The sequence below is a fragment of the Typopeltis vanoorti genome, chromosome 4 (assembly GCF_054136105.1).
Source record: "Typopeltis vanoorti isolate ZY-2024b chromosome 4, IOZ_Tvanoo_1.0, whole genome shotgun sequence".
Lineage (NCBI taxonomy): Eukaryota > Metazoa > Arthropoda > Arachnida > Uropygi > Thelyphonidae > Typopeltis > Typopeltis vanoorti.
The window spans coordinates 90125755-90146648 of NC_143552.1; the positions used below are offsets into that span (position 1 = coordinate 90125755).

The following is a 20894-nucleotide window of genomic DNA, read 5'->3' on the forward strand; positions in this document are numbered from 1 at the left end:
GACCTCCCATGATGAGTCTTTTGACTCCTTGGAGGCCTAAATAATAATAATAATAATAATAATTATGGTCAGAATAGATGCTGACAGATCTAATTTGATCATAATAGGATAAGCTGCGAGAACAAGGAACCCTGGAACAGATAGGGGGTGGAAACTGATCTTTAGGAGAGTGGATAAGTGGCTAGCTTCAAATAGAGTTTGAAAGCAGTATGGAGATTATATTTCTCCAAAGTTCTGGTTATGTTTTCTGAGGTACCTTGGATAAAAGGAATAGTAATAGAATTACTGTAATCTATATATTGGGAGGGATGTGAGATGTAGAAAAGGAAAAATATTCCGTTAATTTTATCAGCATTGCAGCCATTGATAGGAAGGTGTAATGAATAAATGAGATTCAGTCTATGAGAGAAGTTTGGTTGAAACGGAGGGTGGTGGCTCTGTGTATACCATATTGAAAAGGAGGATAATGGGAAAGTTTGTGAATGTATATACCTATGCAGATAGGTTTTCTATTGATGAAGTCATTAGCCTCTATATACGAGTTGCCCTGTCATAAGTGATTTCTGTGCAAACTTTGTTTGCTTACACTTGGATAAAGGATGAACCCAAGAATATGATTTCTTGGTATCTTTAATTTATAAGAAAGAAAGAAAGAATACTGTTAGCACATGACATGATTAAAGTGTCTTGAAAAGACAGGCTACTGTTATTTTCTTTTTCTATAACTGAATTTGGGTATGCTTTTTTTGTGTGTGTGCGTGCGCACGTATCATAACAGTATTCATATTGTATCTCAGGTGATGTTTCTGTGGCAGAGATGAAATATTGGAAACATAAACATGTGTTTAATTCTTTCAGTGTGCTGTTTGTACTTCATTAAACCTTAACAGGAACAAACATGATTTCATGACCTTCTACATCATCTAAATGACATAATTTACTCCACTTTTCATTGCCGCAGTCAAAAGAATTAGTATTAATATTATTAGTGGCTTAATTATAAAGAGCCAATAGGCTTCATTTCAGCGATATAAACATTATTTAAATTAAGGAGATATTAAATCCCACATTGTTTTAAAACCGAATAAGAAACTCAAAGATTGGAATCAGAGAGTTTCATGCTGAATATAGTAAAACTATAAAAATATTGGCAAATACTAGCATGAGCTAATGCAAGTAGTCCTAGTACGTAGTACAATACCGGGCAACTCGTAGCAAAGGTGGTAAAGTTCTGATCGCTATTCTCGGTATTTTCCATAATGTAAAAACACATTCCCTAGGAAATGTATGCTGTTATTACATCATGGCATTAGCTCACGCTAGTATTCGCCGATATTTTTATAGTTTTACTATATTCGGCATGAAGCTCTCTGATTCCAATCTTTGAGTTTTTTATTCGGTTTTAAAACAATGTGGGATTTAATATCCCCTTAATTTAAATAATTATTAGTGGTCTCGGGGAGATCACCCACACTGGGCATTATTCACACCATCCCTGACATATCTCTCCTTAAACTCATTCGTTGTCAGGCACTCACAACCACCTCTGGCAATCCATTCCAATCATACACCACTCTCCAAGCAAAAATCTAGTCCACATACCCTTGCTAACCACACTAGTACTCAATTTCGAGGAGTGACACCCGCATTTCTCTCTCTCTACTGATTATCTGCTGAAATATTTCTTTTGGATCAGTTTTATACAACCTTCAGAAACTTATAAGTTTCTGAAGGTGTTGAATTTCATCCATTAAATTCACTCCATACATCTATAAAGTGCACATCATTCTTCTTGAACAAACTTCTCATTGATATGTTACCAATCATGGCTCCCTCTTCTCAATTCACTGCCATCATACTATGACAGCTGATTCAGAATCTTTATTCTCTCTTTCTTCTTTTTCCCTTCTTCCAGCAACCCTTTTATATCTTCTCTTATTGCACATTTATCACTTTTCAAGTCATTTTTTGCCTGTCAAAACAGTCAACTCTTTTACTTTCCCTATCTGCATATTAACAGCTTCATTGATATCCTTGACCTTTGCACCTGGAAAACATGCTTTCATCACATCCTCCTGAAGTACACCTCTTATCAAATAATTCCAATACAATATGCTGGTCTGGTTGGCCAAGTGGTTAGCGTATCCGCTCTCCAGCCAAAAGACTGCAGGTTCAAATCCTGAAGTGGGCATGGATGTTTGTGATTGACTTTGAAAATACTAGTGGTGGTGATAGATGATGCAGTTCGCTATAGTTGGTGGATTGAGTGGTGGAGACAGCGAGTTGTAGAGTAGGTGTTCTCCCTAGATGAGTCTTTTGACTCCCTGGAGATGTCACAATAATAATAATAATAATATGATCTCCTTATTTCCACTTTCTCATTCTCATACTCCTACCATTTAGTTTACTTTTCATTCTCTTTTCTGCTGTCCACACCACACTGTCCAGTCACTTCTCAATTCTCTCAAGTTCACATATTGTCCTGTGAAGGACTCTGCATGAGCATACTATTTCTATCCTAACTGCTGTCTCATCCTTTTCTTTAATTCACATGAAAAACACAAGGATATAAGTAATAATATTTATCTAAAGCTATATATTTCAGCCTGAATATTACAGGCCATTATTAGTGGCAATGATAGTAAATTACAAGGTAGAACAAGAACAATGGATTGATTTGAAACAGTAAAAGCCGTTGATGTTATACATAAAACAGTGCAACAATGGTATAACTGAGGAAACATTGCATTATTAATTATTCATTAACTTTATTTAAAAAAAAAATTAGTGATGTGTCATTCAAATTAAGCTTTACCATATCTTAGACAGCAAGAGGCAGTCATTCTGATTTAAGTTCAGATGGTGAAGTAAAGTCTCTTTCTTTAAACAAAAGTTCAAATATATAGTGACACAGATGAAGTAAGCATGCTTCAGACCATAGGATGATGTGGTCTGTATCAATTCCATGCTGTGCCAAGCCAGATTTCTCAAATTGTCTGCTGCTGATATAAGATTGGTGTTATTGCATTCTCTTTTCTAATGAGTGTCCAGTTTGTCCGAAGTAAGAATGATGACAGTCACAAGAAAGTTCGTAGATACCAGGAAAAGCCAGAGGAAAATATTTAGCTTTGGGAGATGGAAACCATGACAATAATTTGTTGATAGGAAGAAAAGTAGTCACTGAATTGTATTTCTTAAGAACTCAGGAAATGGGTTCTGAGATGCCAGAAAGGTATGGGATTGGAACTCCACTTACTGTTTCCTTAGTTCAGCTAGTATTATAGGAATTAAAAAAAAACTGTTGTGTATTCCTTTCTGAGAAGCTATTGAGGTTCCTGTTTGATGTTTGAGTTTTTGCTGTATTTGTTCCACAATATGGTCCTATGGTCTGAAGCATGCTTACTTCAACTGTGTTGCTATAAACTTGAATGTTTGTTTAAAGCAAGTCCTGAGACTTACTTCGCCATTCAAACTTAAATTGGAATGACTGCTTCTCACTATCTAAGATATGGGAAAGTCTTATTTGAATCACTGATCACTAAAGTTTTTTTTTAAACAGAGTTAATGAATAATGCAATGTTTCTTCAGTTATACCATTACGTTGTTTTATGTATATCCCATGGCTCTTACTGTTTCAAATCAATCCACTGTTCGCATCCTACCTCAAAATTAACTATCATTGCCACTGATGAAGGCCTGTAATATTTGGGCTGGAATATATGGTTTTAAATATTATTACTCACTTGAAACAGTATTATAGTATTTGAAACAAAATTAAAGAAACCTCTCATGGCACAAGTATCTCTTAAAAAACATCTCATCTTTAACCTTATCTGCAATGAGCAGACATTTTTGCCTATGTAGCACAAAATCCTTCATGTTAAACTCTTTGAACAATGACTGCCTTTGATGCCATTGTTTCTCTTTGCATCATTGCCATGTAAATCTCTGTTTAAGCAATATACATGTAATAAATCTCAAAGAAAAATACATTCAGTCACACAGTCATCAAACAAGGAAGATAAAATCAATAATGATCAATGATATTGTGAAATATTTTCTAAAATGAAATCAGCTATCATTATGACCGATTCTCCTTGTAACACTCCACCAAACTCATTTGAAAAGAGGTGTGTTGTGCATTTTGGGATACAGAAGCAATTTAAGAGGGATTGTGATGTGAAAGATATATGGATATCAGATGTGTTACAAGGTGGCAGTGAAAAAGGATAAGTTTCATTACAATTTATTAGCATTTTGGCTTTAAATTTACAGGGAGTTTAAAACGTATAGTCTGTGGATAGTTTGCACTTGTTGAATTTGTACTTTAAATAATATTAAGTATAGTTTGAAAGTATTCTTTGTGCGGTGTTTGAATAATGGCAGCAGCCACAGTTCATTTTGCAGATATGTTATCTCTGAGTCTATTACCATTTAAGGATTACATTTTGTGTTGTGTTGTGTGCTGCCGGAATGCAAACTTGTGGCAAGTTTGCATTCCGGCAGTTAGAAATGTGGCAGGTGAGAGACTGGGGCATGCATATCTGCATAAAATGTAGAAAATGGGAAGAAGTTGGTGATATTGAAATTAACATAACGGACTTCGGCACTGTTATGTCAGAATTGAGTGAATTCCAACTGTGAGTGACTAGTAGCATGATAAAAGGTGAGGAAGACAAGTGGCATGTGAATAAGAATATAAAATTACATTAAAGAGTGTAGTAGGTTTGAAAGATGGTGTAGTTTTGGAAGATAGTGTTGATTGGGAGGATGAGATTGGGAGAAAGTAGGTTGCTTGTAGAGAGAGATAGGTGCACTGAAAAAAGAAGTGGAACATATGAGGAATGAGTTAAGAAGTGTGAAAGATGAGATTAGGAGACTGAAAACAATGGATGTGAAGTGAATAAGAGTAGGAATAATAGAGAGCTATGGAAATGATAGAAGGGGAGAGAGGGGGGGGAATGAGAGGAAGGTGAAATATTGCAGGAACCAGGGATGGAGAGATGACAGGAAGTGGAAGAACATGGATAGAAAGTGTCCATTACGAGGTGATGTATGGAGATTCAATGATGCATGAAGTGCAAGATAGAATGCCAGAGGAGTGTTGCTTGGAGGAATGATAGACAATGTGACTATGCAATTGAGCAGGGTGAAAGAGTGGATGAAATGATTATGATAATGGGAACAAATGACTTGAGAGGCAGTGTGAATCAGGTGGTGAGAGATCTAATGTTCATCCTTGAGGTTATAAGGTAGAAAATGAGTGGTTACCCAGGTATGATAATGCAGAGCTGAGGAGAAAAGCATCAGTAATGAATAGAATAATAATCAGAATGTGTTAAGAGAGAGAGAGAGAGAGAGAGAGAGAGATTTGTATTATGTGGATGCATGGAGTGCATTTGAGGATAGAAAGAAACTGCATATGAAAGATGGTTTGCATTTGAATGAGGAAGGCATCTAGAGAGAATGTTGTTTTCTGAACAAGTGAGGGTGTCGGTTCAGGGAAACTAGAATTATCCAGATAGTTGGTATATCAGGGGGGGGGGGGGCTCTTGTGGAAATAATCACCTGGGAGAAGAGGAAACGTGGTGTAATGCAAAATCCCTAGGAGCCTGGAGAGATAGGTTATGAAACATTGATAAAGCATCATGATTCTTTATACTAATGCTAGGGGCATCTGGAATAAAGGAGATAAACTGGTGATGCTGATAACCTCAGCCTGTCCAAAAATTATTGGGATCAGTGAGACATGGTTGACAGAAGATGATATATTGACAAGAATAGAAGTAGCAAGGTATTGCATTTTTTGGCAGGATAGGAAGGGCAAATGTGGTGGTGGAATATTGCTTATGAGTTGTGTTCTCTCCGAGTGGAGGATTTCAAGGACAATGCCACTAATGATTTTGAGAGCATATGGTGTGAGGGGGAGGGGGGGGAAGGACAGAACAGAATATTTAGTAGGGTGTTGCTATAAGCCAAGGAGCATAGAGGGTGAAGAACAGGAGATATTTAGGCAGTTGAGTTTGGCAAGTGTGAAAAGCATGATCATTTTGGAAGATTTTAACTATAGCAGTGTAAATTGGGAAGAGGAAACTGCATGTAGTAGTAAGAGAATAGAATTTCTGGAATTCTTGAGGGACAAATGCTTTAGGCAACATATAGTAGAAAGTTCCCAAGCCACAGTTCTACAACTTAAATTAGAGCTATCCGACTACGTTAATCCAGAAATTTGGGAGATTTTAGACAGGATCACAGACAACTCGGCCAAGAGTCATCTGTGATCTTATTACTGAAAAACAAAGAAAAATTAATAATGAAATTTCAAGCCCTACAACAACAGAAAAGCACAAGACCATCAGGATGCCATAATGAAAGGAACAGCCAATCACAAACCGACATCACAAGGAGCAGCCATTTGCCCACAAACGAAGTTAGGAGCAACCAACCACCATCGGACCACAGCTTGGTTATCAACCAATCAAACCACAATCTCAATGTGGACTCTCAGTGCTAAAGAAAGGTTTGAACTATGCCATTGCTCTAAGGTCAGTGAACAAGCTTGGTATCATTTATCATATTGAGAGAGGTTTAAGATCCCTCCCCCACCAATCTAGCTGATAAAATACGCATGGAAACATCGTGTATACTAAATTCAAACAAAAAACTAAGCAGCAACTTAAACAAAACCGAAAATCTGGCCCTTAAATCCTTAAAAAATAACCAAGACATCATAATCACGAAAGCAGATAAAGGTAATGCCACTGTCCTTTTAGACCATACAACATACATTCAAAAAATGAACCATTTGATATCGGACCACAACACCTACCAAATGGTAAACTACAACCCCACAAAACGTATCAAAAAGAAAACAACTGAATTAATCAAATCCGTCCACACATGACCTGAAGAAACAACAAAAAAATTAATACCTCATTATTCCCGCGCACCCAGAATTTATGGCCTGCCAAAAATACACAAAGCAGACACACCATTACTTCCGATTGTTGAAGGAATTGAGAGCCCAAATTATCACTTAGCCAAAAATACACAAAGCAGACACACCATTACTTCCGATTGTTGAAGGAATTGAGAGCCCAAATTATCACTTAGCCAAAAAATTAGCGGCCACACTCAAGGAATTGGTAGGTCAGTCCCCTTCCTACATAAAAAATACACAACATTTCATAAATAAAATTAAAAACATTACACTCAACAACCAAGATTTATTAATCAGCTTTGACATAACTTCCCTTTTCACCAATGTCCCGATCGATGACACTGTCTTGCTCTTACAGAACATATTTCCACACAACATCATGGCCCTCTTTGCCCACGTACTCTGCTCATATTTCGTGTGACAAAACAATTTTTACCTTCAAAAAGAAGGTACAGCCATGGGCTCACCACTTCCCCCCCCAATAGCTAACTTTTATATGGAAGACTTTGAGCAACGAGATATTTTCGAAAGAAGATATTTTCGCCATTTGGCCCCACTGCCACGAAGCACTAAATGCATTCTTTAGCCACCTAAACAAACAACACAAATGTATCCAATTCACCATTGAAATGGGAAAAAACAACTCTCTTCCGTTCCTAGACACACTTATCACACATCTTCCCTCTGGCTGTCTCTCCTTCTCAGTCTGCCGCAAACCTACACACACAGACACAGGCAAATACATACACAAAAATTCTTACCACCACCCAACACAAAAACTAGGTGTCATAAGCACCCTTAAACACAGAGCTCAAACTATTTGTTCTAATGAACAAGTTCTAAACCTGGAATACAAGATCTTCAACCAAACATTTATAAAAAATGGATACAGTAAAAAAACTATTCACAAGATCCTCCACAAAGATACCAGTAAGAACAAAAAAGATTTCAGGAATGCTATTGCCATTCCTTATGTTAGAGGCATTTCTGAGAAAAATAGAACACTACACAAATACAACATTAAAACCACCTTTAAACCCCTGTATAAGTTAAGACACCTACTCAGTTCTTCTAAAGATCCTCTTCCACACCTAGCCCGCCCAAGGGCATACAAAATACAATGCACATGTAACATACCATACACAGGGGAAACAGGGCGAACTATCCCAATTAGACAAGATGAACACAAACGACACATTAAATACCTCCATTTTGGAAAAACTGCCTTTCTGACCACACACTCCAAACATACCACAGAATTGATTGGAAAAATACCAAGCCCTACACCCCACCAAAACCTGGTTTGAGAGGAAATTTAAAGTCATGTGAAATGCTCAAACATAACCCAAATCTCAACAAAAATGATGGCCTAACCATTCCAAGAATGTGGAGGACCCATCCACAACCTGTATAACAACCTAAAGAAGCCGAAGAAAAATCCCACTTCAAGAAGACAACCTGGTGAAGTGTTTGTAACATTCAACAGCAACTGAAGGAAATCATATTATAACAATCAGAACTGTACAAATCCAGAAGAATATTAATACATGAGGACTTTAGCAGTTTATTGTAGTTATATTTTTTTGAATTAATTTTTTATTTTTTATATTATTTATTTTATTTTTTTTAATTATTTTATTTTATTTTTTTTATTGATAGAGGTCAGGCTAGGAAAAAGATTAATTAACTATGTAGATTTAGTTTACCGGTATGCAGGGCTAGAGCATGTAGCTTGGTTCCTTATACGCATGTATCCTTCTGATGATGACCTCAATACAGGGGCGAAACGTCAAGTGTTATTTTATTAATAATTAGTAAAATAATATTTTCAACACGTGTTTTTGTGTCCCTAAATTTATAAATATGAATATAGTAGAAAGAACTCATGGTTCAAGAGTTTTGGATTTGGTCAAGCATCAGAAGATGCTTGATTGTAACTGAGATGGCATCTCAGCTACAATCTCTGTCCCTGGTTTGAGAGAGTGACCATGTGTTTTTGACTTGGAGGATGAAGAGACATGGAGGAGTAGCAAAGAGAAAGAAATTTATGTGGAATTATAAAGCAGGTGATTATAATAATCTTAGAAATCAGCTTGGGATAGCTCCATGGATGAATGAATTGGAAGGGCAAGATATCATCAGTGCATGGGAAGAGGTGAACAAATATTTATTAGCAGCAATGGCAAGTTGTATACCTCGAGTGAAAAAGAGAACACAATTTGGTGTAAAGTGGATGACAAACAATAATAAACAGGAAGAGGTTATGGAAAAGATATAAGGGAAGGGGTGAAGAACATATGCATGAAGAATATAAGGCTCAGGCCAGGAGAGTGACTAGAATGGTAAGGAAGGCAAAACTGAAATATGAGAAGAAATTGAGATCCAAAGAGAATCCTGAGGAAATCTTTCATTATGTGGCCAGTAGGAAGAAGAATGACACTGTTAGACAAAGATGGGAGTAGAGTGACTGATGCAAATGACATAGTGGAGTTGTTTAACGAACACTTTAAAATTGGGATATTTCATTCTGGAGAAGTAAGTTTTAATACTAGAGGGATGGGGCTGGTACAAAGTTTAGAAGTGCAAGAGAAAAGTGTGCTGGATGTTAATAAAGCAATGGGATTAGATAGGATTTCGCTATGCGTTTTGAGGGAATGTGCTAAAAAACAGACGGCTCCATTGACCTGAATTTTCAATGAAAGTGTGGCCACAGGAAAGGTGCCCAAGCAGTGGAAGGAGGTTAAGATAGTGCCATTGCATAAGGGTGATAGTAGAATGGAAATGTTAAATTATAGACTAATTTGTATTTCACCAGTAGTTAATATTTTGGAGAAATTAGTGAGGAATCATATAAACAGTGGAAAGATGAGGATAATGTTATCTGTGAGAATCAGTATAGATTTATTAAAAGGCATTCTTGTTTTAGTAATCTGATTGCATTTTATAATAAAATATATCAGGAGCAATTGATGAGGGAAAGGTATATGCTTACATTTTTTTTTTATTTTACAAAGGTATTTGATAGGGTGCCACATGATAAAGCAGCACATGGATTTAGATGCATGTTTAGTGAATTGGATTGGGGATTGACTGACTCATAGATATCAGAGAGTTGTAAATTAAAGATGCTAAGAAATAATATTCTTGGTTTAATCCTTAATCAAAGTGTAAGCAAACAAAGTTTGCATGTGAAGTAACTTCACGACTGGGCAACTTGTATACAGAGGATAATGACTTCACATCACTTGCCTCAATATCCCATAATACAAAGCACATATCCTTATGGACATATATAATGCTATGCATTATGGCAAGGGTCACTATCCAAACCGGTTTTGACCTCTATTGAAGTATGTTTAATTGTGGGAATACCTCTCCAAAAACTTGTGTGATCCCTCAGATTACCCAACAATAAGTGACTCAAAGGATCAGCAGTAGTTCCAGTCAGTGACAGGCTCACCCTGCCACCAAGAAGAACCCTCATCAGTGGCTCTGCCCAATAGCAGGCTCATCCCACCACTGAGCAGAGCCACTCATATCTCAACCATGTAGAAAGGATTATGTGTTCATCGTACATGTTGATTAATTTTGACAGTGTATGTTAGAACAGACTAATAAATAAATAATTATTTATTGACTTATTGCTGATATTTCGCTGGTATTCTAACCAGTATTTTCAGAGCACAAAAAACAGTTTGTCACATTGTGCGAGACAACAACAATCTGGTGTAACAATGGGACTAGTTAGAACAATTGTAGCTACAACACAAAGACTAAAGTCCTAATTAGCACCCTCTATGTTAAAAATAAAAGAGAAAGAGAAAGCAGGTACTAGTTATGTCTTAAGATGACTGTCTCCCAAATCTTAGGCAAATTTTATACAGCCATACTTGTTGAGTTTTGGAGTATGTTTCAGGGTTTCAGTTGATTCTAAGAACAATCTCTCTGACTTGAAAAGCTTCTGTGCAGCACTTTGTTTTTTTTCCAGTTGATCTTGTGTGCAGGGGATATCTAAAGCATGGTCTGCTAGACCCAATTTGCCATAGCGATAGTGCCACATGTATTTTTTATATTCACTGAGGTGGATGTTCTTCCTGTCTGACCATAGAAAGCTTGATTACATGAACAGGGAACCCTGTCCTCAATCTGTCCTCATATCCCAGAGACCAGTTACGACCTTAGTCAGTCTTCTCTGGACTCTTTCTAATATATCCTCATCACTATGAAAACCAGGGGACCAAATCTGTACAAAATAATCCATAGAAGGTCTGATCGAGGTTATATACAATGGAACCAAAATATCTTTATGTCTACAAGTTAAGGTCCTCCACATCATTGCCATAATTTGATGTGTCTTCACAACTTGTGCACTGTGACCTCTAAATTTCAGATCCTTGTCCATCACCACTCCAAGGTCTCTCATTTCCTCAACTGCCTTCAAAATTTCCCCACCAAGTGTATATTTTTCATCCCATTGTTGGCTATCAAATTTTTGAACCTTATACTTTGCAACATTGAACTCACAGTTCCATACTGTTGCCCACTCATACAATCTATTCAAGTCCTCTTGTAAAGCCACATCTACTTGATTCCTCATGACTGAGCCCAGTTTTGCATGGTTAAACAAGCATGTTAAAAAAGAAAAAGTAGAAAATGAGGATATATTGGGATAGGATATTTCAATATTAATGATATTGAAATAACAATGGTCCCAAAACAGATCCCCGTGGCGCACCACTAGTGACATTCATTGTTCGAGATAGTGCTATCCCCTCCCCCCATACACAACTTGCAGATACCTGTCTGATAGCCAGTCACCTATCCAACTCACTAGTTTGTTATCCAATCCCATTTAGTTTAGTTTAATGACCAATTTGTGGTGTGGAAATCTATCAAAAGCTTTTGCAAAATCTAAGTATACTACTCTATATGCATCTCCCTTGTCCAATACATTCACCACCTTTTTTATAGTACATAAAATTATGTCTTAAGGTTATGGCGATGGACTGCATTTGAGTGGTTACGGTGTGAGTCACTTGGAGAGACTGCTGCTGGAAGGTAGAGAAGTGAATAGAGAGAATGAATCAGATCGAGAGGAGAGTGATGTGGAAGAGCAGGAGAGTAAGACAGGAGAGATTGAAGAAGTGGATATGAATGGGGAAGTGAGTGGTATGAGTACAGAAAATGAGAGAATGGGTGTGCAAGAGGAGCAGGGAAACGGGGAGGCTCAGGGTGGACAGGGGTACACAGCGTGAGAAAGGTGGATGCTCCAAGAGAAGGTGAGAGCATGTGTAGGCAGGAAAGAAATGGGATGACCATTTCTTTCCTGCCTACATGGCAGGAAAGCACTTGATCTAAATGGGATCAAGAGGAAACAGATGGAATTGCAAAGGGTTCTAAAATTAAGAAGCAGAAAGGGGAATGGCCCGAGTCCAGCATGGAGAGATCACATCGAGTGAGTGGTATCAGTGGAACTAGCTGTAGATCCAGAAATGAGCAGTCGTGTTTGTATACCAATGCTAGAAGTATAAGAAACAAGGTGGATGAAATGGTTGCACTAATTGCATCTGTTCACCCAAAAATTGTCGGAATAAGTGAGACAAGGTTAGATGACAACGACATCCTGACAAGAATAGAGATGGAAAGGTATGATGTGTTTCATGAGGATAGAAGGGGTAAAAAGGGAGGGGGGAGTGCTATTGATGATAGAGAAAGAGTTATGTCCATATAAAGTAGAGATGCAAGAGGCAAATAGGGCCAGTGGTTTTGAGGCAGTATGGTGTGAGATAGAGGTGAATAGAATCAAATACTTGGTGGGATGTTGTTATAGACCTCGTAATGTGGATGGTGGTGATAGTGAAATGTATAGTCAAATAAGCCAAGCAAATAAGAAAAGGGTGATCATTATGGGTGATTTTAATTATGGCAATATAGACTGGAATGAAGAGATAGCAACTGGAAGTAAAGAAAATGAGTTTCTTGAGTTTTTGAGGCATAACTGCCTCAGACAGTATGTAACAGAGGGCACAAGAGGATTAGGGGTCTTGGATTTGGTCATCTCATCAGAGGATGTAATTATAAATGAGGTGTCAAATCATCCACCAATTGGTGAAAGTGACCATGAGGTGATTACCTTACCTAGGTGGTTGCCAGCAGTGCAAGGACCCCTGTGAAAAAAGGGTATATGTGGAACTACAAGAGGGGTGATTATGAAGAGCTCAGGAGACAGCTTGCAGGTGCAGCATGGAATGAGGAGTTAGCTGGAAAAGAGATCAATGCAGCTTGGGGGATTTTCAAAAACTATTTAGTAGATGCAGTGTCTGAATGTATTCCACGGGTGAGAAGGTTAAATAAGGTAGGTGTGAGATGGATGAATAAAGAGATTAAGCATGCGATACAGAGAAAAAGGGCATTGTGGAGGCAGCATAAGAGAAGTGGAAGTAACCAATTTCATGAGGTCTACAAAGACCAGGCAAGGAGGGTGACTTGGTTGGTGAGAGTAGCTAAAGAGAGGTATGAACAGCAGTTAGCTAATGAAGCCAAAAAGAATCCTAGGGAGTTCTTTTGATATGTAGCCAGCAAAAGAAAGAATGATTATGGAAGGATAACATTGATTGGAGGAAATGGTATAAAGACAGCTGTTGCAGAATGTGTGGTGGAGATGCTTAATGAGCAGTTCATAAAGATCTTTCAATCTTGTGAATGTGACTTCATGGAGAGATTGAGAGCAGTTGATGATGGGGAGGAGAGACTGACTGTAAGAGAGCAAGAGGTGTTTGGGGAGTTGAGTAAACTAGATATAAATAAGGCTGTGGGACTTGATAATATATCACCACGTATTCTAAATGAATGTGCCAGAGAGTTGACACCTGCCTTGACATATTTTTTTAATATGAGTCTTGCACTTGGTCAAGTTCTAAAGAGTGGAAGGAGGGCAAGATTGTGCCACTTCAAAAAGGAGGTGATCGAACTCAAGCATCCAACTATAGGCTTATCTGTGTGTCAGGTGTTGTGGTTCAGTTGTTTGAGAAGCTTGTGAGAACTAGGATCCAGAGTTGGGTTGACAACAATGGTATAATCTTTGATGGACAGCATGAATTTGCTAAAGGGAGGTCATGTTTTAGTAATCTATTTACTTATTACAATAAGGTGACTGCTTCCATGGACAGAGGAGAAGGATACACAGTAATATACTTGGATTTTGCAAAAGCTTTTGATAGAGTACCTCATGATAAGTTGACAGTCAAACTAGAGCAGATAGGGTTGGATATTAGATTAGTGCATTGGATTGGAGACTGGCTATCTGATAGGTATCAACAAGTTGTGTATGGGGGTGCGATAACCAGGAAAAGGAAAGTCACTAGCGGAGTGCCTCGGGGGTCTGTTTTAGGGCCATTACTATTTAACTTGTATATTAATGATATTGGCGAAGATTTGGATGGAGATAGTCAGTTGTTTGCAGATGATGCAAAGTTGGGACAAACCATAAAGAGTAGTGAAGATGTTGTCGCCTTGTGAGAAGTTGCCAGCCAAGAGAAACCATAAAGCACTTCCTTTTAAGTGAAAAGGTGAAAGTTCTCATAAGGAAAGAAAAAAAATTGTATGCCGAGGTTGCTAGGATTCCATTCATATTCACATAACTTTTATTACAGTATATTACAATAATTGTTCTATTTTATTATTAGTTATTGTTAATCTCTTACTGTGCCTAATTTATAAATTAAAATTTATCATATGGATGTATGTATAGGAAAAAACATAGTATATATATATATATATTGGAGAATATGGGTACTATCTGTGGTTTCAGGTATCTGCTGAGGATCTTGGAACATATCCCCTGTGGATAAGGGGGGGGGGTCTACTGTATCTTTTGAGTTGTATTTGCAATCTTTGCTACATGGCCCCTGAACTTCAACTTGCAATCTACTAACATTCCAAGATCGCTAGCCTGATCAGTTTCTTCTAGAATAATCCCACCAATATAATACAACATTAGATATCTAATCACAATATTAAAGTGCATGACTTTGCATTTACTGACATTGAACTGACATCCATTTTACCATGCCCACAATTTCATGTATCATCAGCAAATAGCTGTATGTCGCCTGTCAAGTCCTTCCCAATATTATTAATGTAAAGATTGAATAACAGTGGACTAAGGACTGAACCTTGTGGTAGACACCACTAGTTACCTTAAATCTTGCAGACTCACATTCCATCCCCCCCCCCTTCATGTACTACTTTTTGATATCTGTAAGTCAGCCATCCTCTTATCCATGGTAATATTTTATAATCCAAACCGATATTCTCCAAATTTTCATTTACTAAAGTTATTCTTCTATGGTCATTCTTCCTGTCAACTGCTAAAATGCAATAAAATTCTCTTGTATATTCTTTGGCCTGTTTAGCTAATTTCGCTTTCCACAGAATGTCATCACTCTTCGAAATATCACATCCAGAATATTTTTAAGCAGCTTGCGTTAAAGTTATTCATCCATTTATGTCCCCTGCAAATAAATTTCCCTAATGCTGGGGATGTGGTCAGATATTACTTCGTTTATGCACTGTTGATTCTTCAGGGTAGTTTGTCAGTTTACTATAATCACAAGTCTTATAAGTTCCACTTATTATAATTATAATTATTATTACAATTACATAACACCTCCAGGGAGTCCCAAGACTCATCGAGGGAGGGCACCTGCTCTACAGCTCTCCGTCTCCACCACTCCACTAATTGCAACTACCTTCATCATCTACAAATGCTGACACCACCACTATTTTCACACACACAATCACAAACATTCATGTCCACAGCGGGATTCGAACCTGCAGCCTTTTGGCTGAAGAGCGGATATGCTAACCACTCAGGCCTTTATAGTCAAAGATCCTTACATTATTGTCACCTTCTAAGTCAAAATTACATAATCACTCTCACTAAATAGAAGCATAATGGTCATTCTTTCACTTGTCTTTCATGCTTTCTCTCCCTCCTTCCCTAGTTTACATACCCATAGTTTAAATTACCTATAATGCTATGCCTCCTTGAATCCATAAAATTTATCTGTCTACAAAGTTTGCAATCCTTTTCAGATTATCCTGGTCCACAGCAGCACCAGTTTGTGTATTTTCCTAGTAACTTCTGTCTCACATTATTGCAGGTATGGTTTCTTTCCAATTAGCAACAACATAAATGATAAGCAGCCTTGTGTTTAGGCTTATACGTTGATTCTCATGCATCGTGAAGTTTCCTATTGACAACATAGGGCAGATAATAACTAAAAAATTTTAATTAATACTTCCTATATTTTGCCAAAATTAAATTGGCATTTTCAGAAATTAATACACTGGTATTTTATCAAACACGTGCATGCAGGTACACTTCAGTAGCAAAAATGGAACAAGAGAGATTTGTGTTATTTCAGGAAACTGACAACATAGACTAGATCAGGGGCTCCCAACCTTTTTGTTTCCTAGAGCACATTCTAAAATACTGGTAGGGCGACGGGCACCATCTATTTTTTCAAGCAAATTTTTTGAATTCTCTTGTTAAATGAATGCAACTTCGAATGCGCATCTACTTTACTTTGTATGCGTTTAATAATCGTCATGTGTCATTACCGCATGTCATATAGCATGCCATGAATTGTTGGGTGATGTGCACGTGATTATTTCAAACTATACGGCACATGGTTGAACAGCGGCGGGCACACACAAATTGATCAATGGGTGCCACGGTGCCCGCGGGCATAGGGTTGGGAACGCCTGGACTAGATAATAAGTAAAAATTTTTAATTATTACTTCCTATATACCCATAATTTAAATTACCTATAATACTAGGCCTCCTTGAATCTATAAAATTTATCTGTCTACACAGTTTGCGGGTCCTTTTCAGATGATCCTGATCTGTAGCAGCGTTAAATCATTTTCTATCTCTCCTGTTCCATCTTTGTTACTGAAGTTTGTCTGCATGCATATGTTTGATACCAGTGTATTAATCTCTGAAAATGCTAATTTAACTTTGGCGAAATATAGGAAGTAATAATTAAAAATGTTTTTATTATCTAGCCTCAGTCCTGAAGATACTTCAGGTGCAAACTTTGTTTGCTTACACTTGGATAAAGGATTAAACTGAATTTATTATAAATTATTATTATTATTATGCTATTATACTACATACTATCTCCTTGCTACTTAATTCTCCCACTATCCAATTATCACAAATGGTAATTAGTATCTTAGTACTCAAACTAAAACAAGATATTCACATGTGATATTAATTGAAATGTCAATTAAAAGTAGCCCTTCCTTAAAATTTCATACACATTGATAACTTTGCATAATTATCTGAGATAACTTCATAATTCTCTAAGTTAAAAAAGTGAAAAAATTAAGATGAAAGTGAATGGGAGGAGTTAGCAAGGCATGGGAAATAGTCAAAGCAAGTTAGCAAGGCATGGAAAATAGTCAAAGCATTTTTAAGAGAAGTAGTATCGATCAGATGAGATAAAGGTTAGGAGGATAAATCGGCATGAACTTTACATGGTAAGAAAGGTAAAAATCAGAGAAAATTAGCCAAGCAGCCAAAATTGTGGCAAGTAAATGGTATAACAATCATAACAGCCATTATATGATAACTTTAATGAATACTAATGTCAGGGAAGTGATAAAAGCAGATAAAAAAAGAATCGCTGAATGGTAGAGACTGATGTGAAAATTGAGGTGTGAAATGAGGTGTGTCACAATGTGAATGTTGCCATGAACATTGATGGAATATTAGTCCTTATATTACAAGATAGTGCAAGAGAACTGGAATCACCTCTGACCAGACTGTTTAATTTAAGTCTTAGCTCTGACAGGGACCCAAGGTAGTGAAAAGAGAGGGAAATAGTTCTATTGCATAAAGAAGGCTCCATGACAGAGGTAACAAATATAGACTTATCAGTGCCTTGGGAGTGATGGTTATGGATAGAATTCAGGAATTGGTGGGTAGGAATATAATACTGGGGAGATGAGAGTTGGGGGGATGGAACATTTTTGTGATACATAAACTGTTAACTTTATAATAATCTCAATCATATGCTAATTTTCTATAATAAAGTGACAGTTCAGTTGGAGAAAGGAAATGGCTATATCATGATACTGCTGGACTTTATAAATTAATTTGACAGGATGCCATATGAAATTCGATTACATATACTGGAGCAAATAAGGATGGATATAAAGCCAGCAACATGCATAAAAGGGTGGCTGATAGCCAATTATTTAACTGTAGTATATGGTAGGGCAGAATCTAAGAGAAGGCAGTTTGCCAGTGGTGTGCAACAGTATTTAGGCCATTGCTGTTTTTTTCTATGTGATATCCACCCACAAAGGTTATAAACCTATAGTACATTATTAACTTGGGTGAAGTAAAAGTTTCTTTTTTATATTTTTTTATTATATTTTTTACATAATCCGGAAATCTTGTCAAACATGAAACTTTTCAAGCCACTTCATGTCTCCAATAAGCAGGAAATATCCATGCCTATACCCACAGCTTGTTGGAAAGGAAGTACATGAATCACTCAGCCAACCATATTTGGCCAATTTAATTTGTAAATTAATAATATGTGGAGTATATAGTTAAGAGTTGTTGGGTATAAAATAGGCTCATGAATGAAAGAGAATGCCAAGTTTCTTGGATGCTGAGGAGGCTACTGATGTGATGTGTTTATGCCAGGAAAGTGTGGAGGTAAATGTTAGTCCAAGCAAAGAGATCTGATCTTGTCTGGTGATTTGTGTATTACTGAGGGTAAGGGTAGGTGAGCTGTGATCTCTTTTGTATGAGAAAAGGCAAGACTATGTTTTGGTGAGGACAGCCTTGTCAGTGAACATGACAAGGCTGTCCTCATCCCATTGAATGAAAGTATAAAGATCAATGTTTAAGGCACTAGTTGTAGATGATCTTGTAGCCTGAGATGTCAGAGAGTACCGCATGGTTTGTCAAATGAGTAGGAGTGAAGAGTACTATTGTCCAGAGCTGTAGATAGGATTAGTAGTTATTGTGAGTTGGTCATTTACATACAAGAGAAAGAGAATAGGTGATAGGACAGTGTAAAACTAATCATAATTTAAAATTCTGAATATTTTTATGTATTGTTTATGTTAGTATGTTTATTAGTTTTAGTTTCATAACACGCATTGTCGGCACTTGCGATGTGCCCGTTATTGAAATTATTTTGTCAAAGTGTAAAGTAAAGTGTAAATGTAAAGCAGTTAAAAATTTATGTACTTACCAGATTTTGAATAGTTGTGTTACTTTAAACAATTTTTTTGTAGCTTAAAATATTAGGTGTTGTGTTTTATGAAGACATTCTCTTGTCGCTAACGGAGACAATGTATCAGCCATTACCCTAGCTTCTTGCTTGCCAGTTTCATAGAGTATGCATGCTCGCCGAGAAGTTTGATGTGTGATTGACAGCTGACAAGGAGAGTGTTTGGTATCAGGGTAATGGAGAGTAAACAAGACAGTGTTCGGAGAGAAAATTAGAACACAGGCCGGCAGATATTTAGATTCGGGAGGAAATTGAGTTTTTTTATGTGACAGTCAGAGGAAAATTAATAGTATATTCCGAAAAAGGAATCGTGGAACTATGCAGTTTCAAAGTGGAATAAGTATTGATAAATAAAAGAAAATATTGCTATAGATCATTTTAAAAGGAATATTCGAGGAAATGCTAATTGGAAGATTTATAGTAGATTCTGCAAAGGGAATCGTAGAACTGTGAATTTTTTAAAGTAGAAGAGTTAAGACTGTCAATAAGCATTAGTGAATAAAAGAAGAAGTTGCTATTTACATTCTAAAGGAATGTTTGAGAAAACTCTGATTAGGAAGTTTCATCTGTCTTAAGGACGCCAAATCTAATTCCTACCGGCTGCGCAATTGTAATAAATTGGAAAAAATGTCTTTATTATCTTACTGTATTCTATTATCCTACTATTCTACCATCTGGAGAAAGAGGGGGGGTGTTCTCTTTATTATCTTTATTCAATTATTATATCTCTCTTTTCTCTATGCATTATTTTGCTTTCCTTAGTGATGAGAAAGGATCCTATGAAAATGAAGAATAAAGTCATATATCTTTGGAAAAGGGCCTTGACAGAGAAAGAAACTGGCTATGAACATTTTGTCATTGTGAAAACAAAGTGTTTTGTCTAGTCTTAAGTGTAAGTTTATTTTAAAAGGCCTTGGATCCAATTAAATTTGTAGTTAGTTGTGTAATATTATTTGAAGTGTATGTATATTAAGTGTTTGTGTTTTATTAAATGTGTTTATTTTGTATTATGGTCTTGAGTCAGTGATTTTTTGGATTCTGAAAGAAATAGTAAAAAAGAGGTCATTGCACCAATCGGAGTGAACCCTTGTGCATATAATATGTAGGTACACTCGGAAATAAAAAAAAAATAATTGTTGAACAGAGATCATCTCAGACTGACAGGATTGAGATTATCTGATTTCTTTTTTAACAACAGAGTCTTGAGGCATTCTAGCACTGGTACTGAAGCTTGAAGAGAGGGAGCCATATACAAAGCTGGAATTCTTGTTGGAAGCCACATGCATAAGCTGATTTTTTTTTTTTTTTCTTCAACTGCTTTGATACATTTTCAGTTGAACCAGGACTTGGAAAGCAGATGAGGATTATGGGTCGAATGGGAGATGAAGGCCTTCATACCCGTGGAAATAATTTCTGACTAATTTGCAGCAAGTTATGATAGGTTATATGATAGAACTATATGTTACTAAAAGAATTTTATAGAATAAATGCTAAAAAAAAATGTTCTGACAGAGAGAGAGACAACAAGGGACTATCTCCCAGAAATTGTGTAAGGATATGATTAACAAGGGCATGAGAATTAGATTTTTTGTTCAGCGAGTGGTGAATGAGTGATGAGCTTGCTAAAGTAATA

The 20894-nt window shown here is 36.8% G+C and overlaps 1 protein-coding gene across 5 annotated transcripts in view; it reads right to left on the bottom strand.

Annotated features, from left to right (window-relative positions):
- The window catches only part of LOC150107489 (protein quick-to-court-like), a 191847-nt gene that overhangs the window by 27283 nt on the left and 143670 nt on the right, over positions 1–20894 (bottom strand). The window lies entirely within an intron of this gene.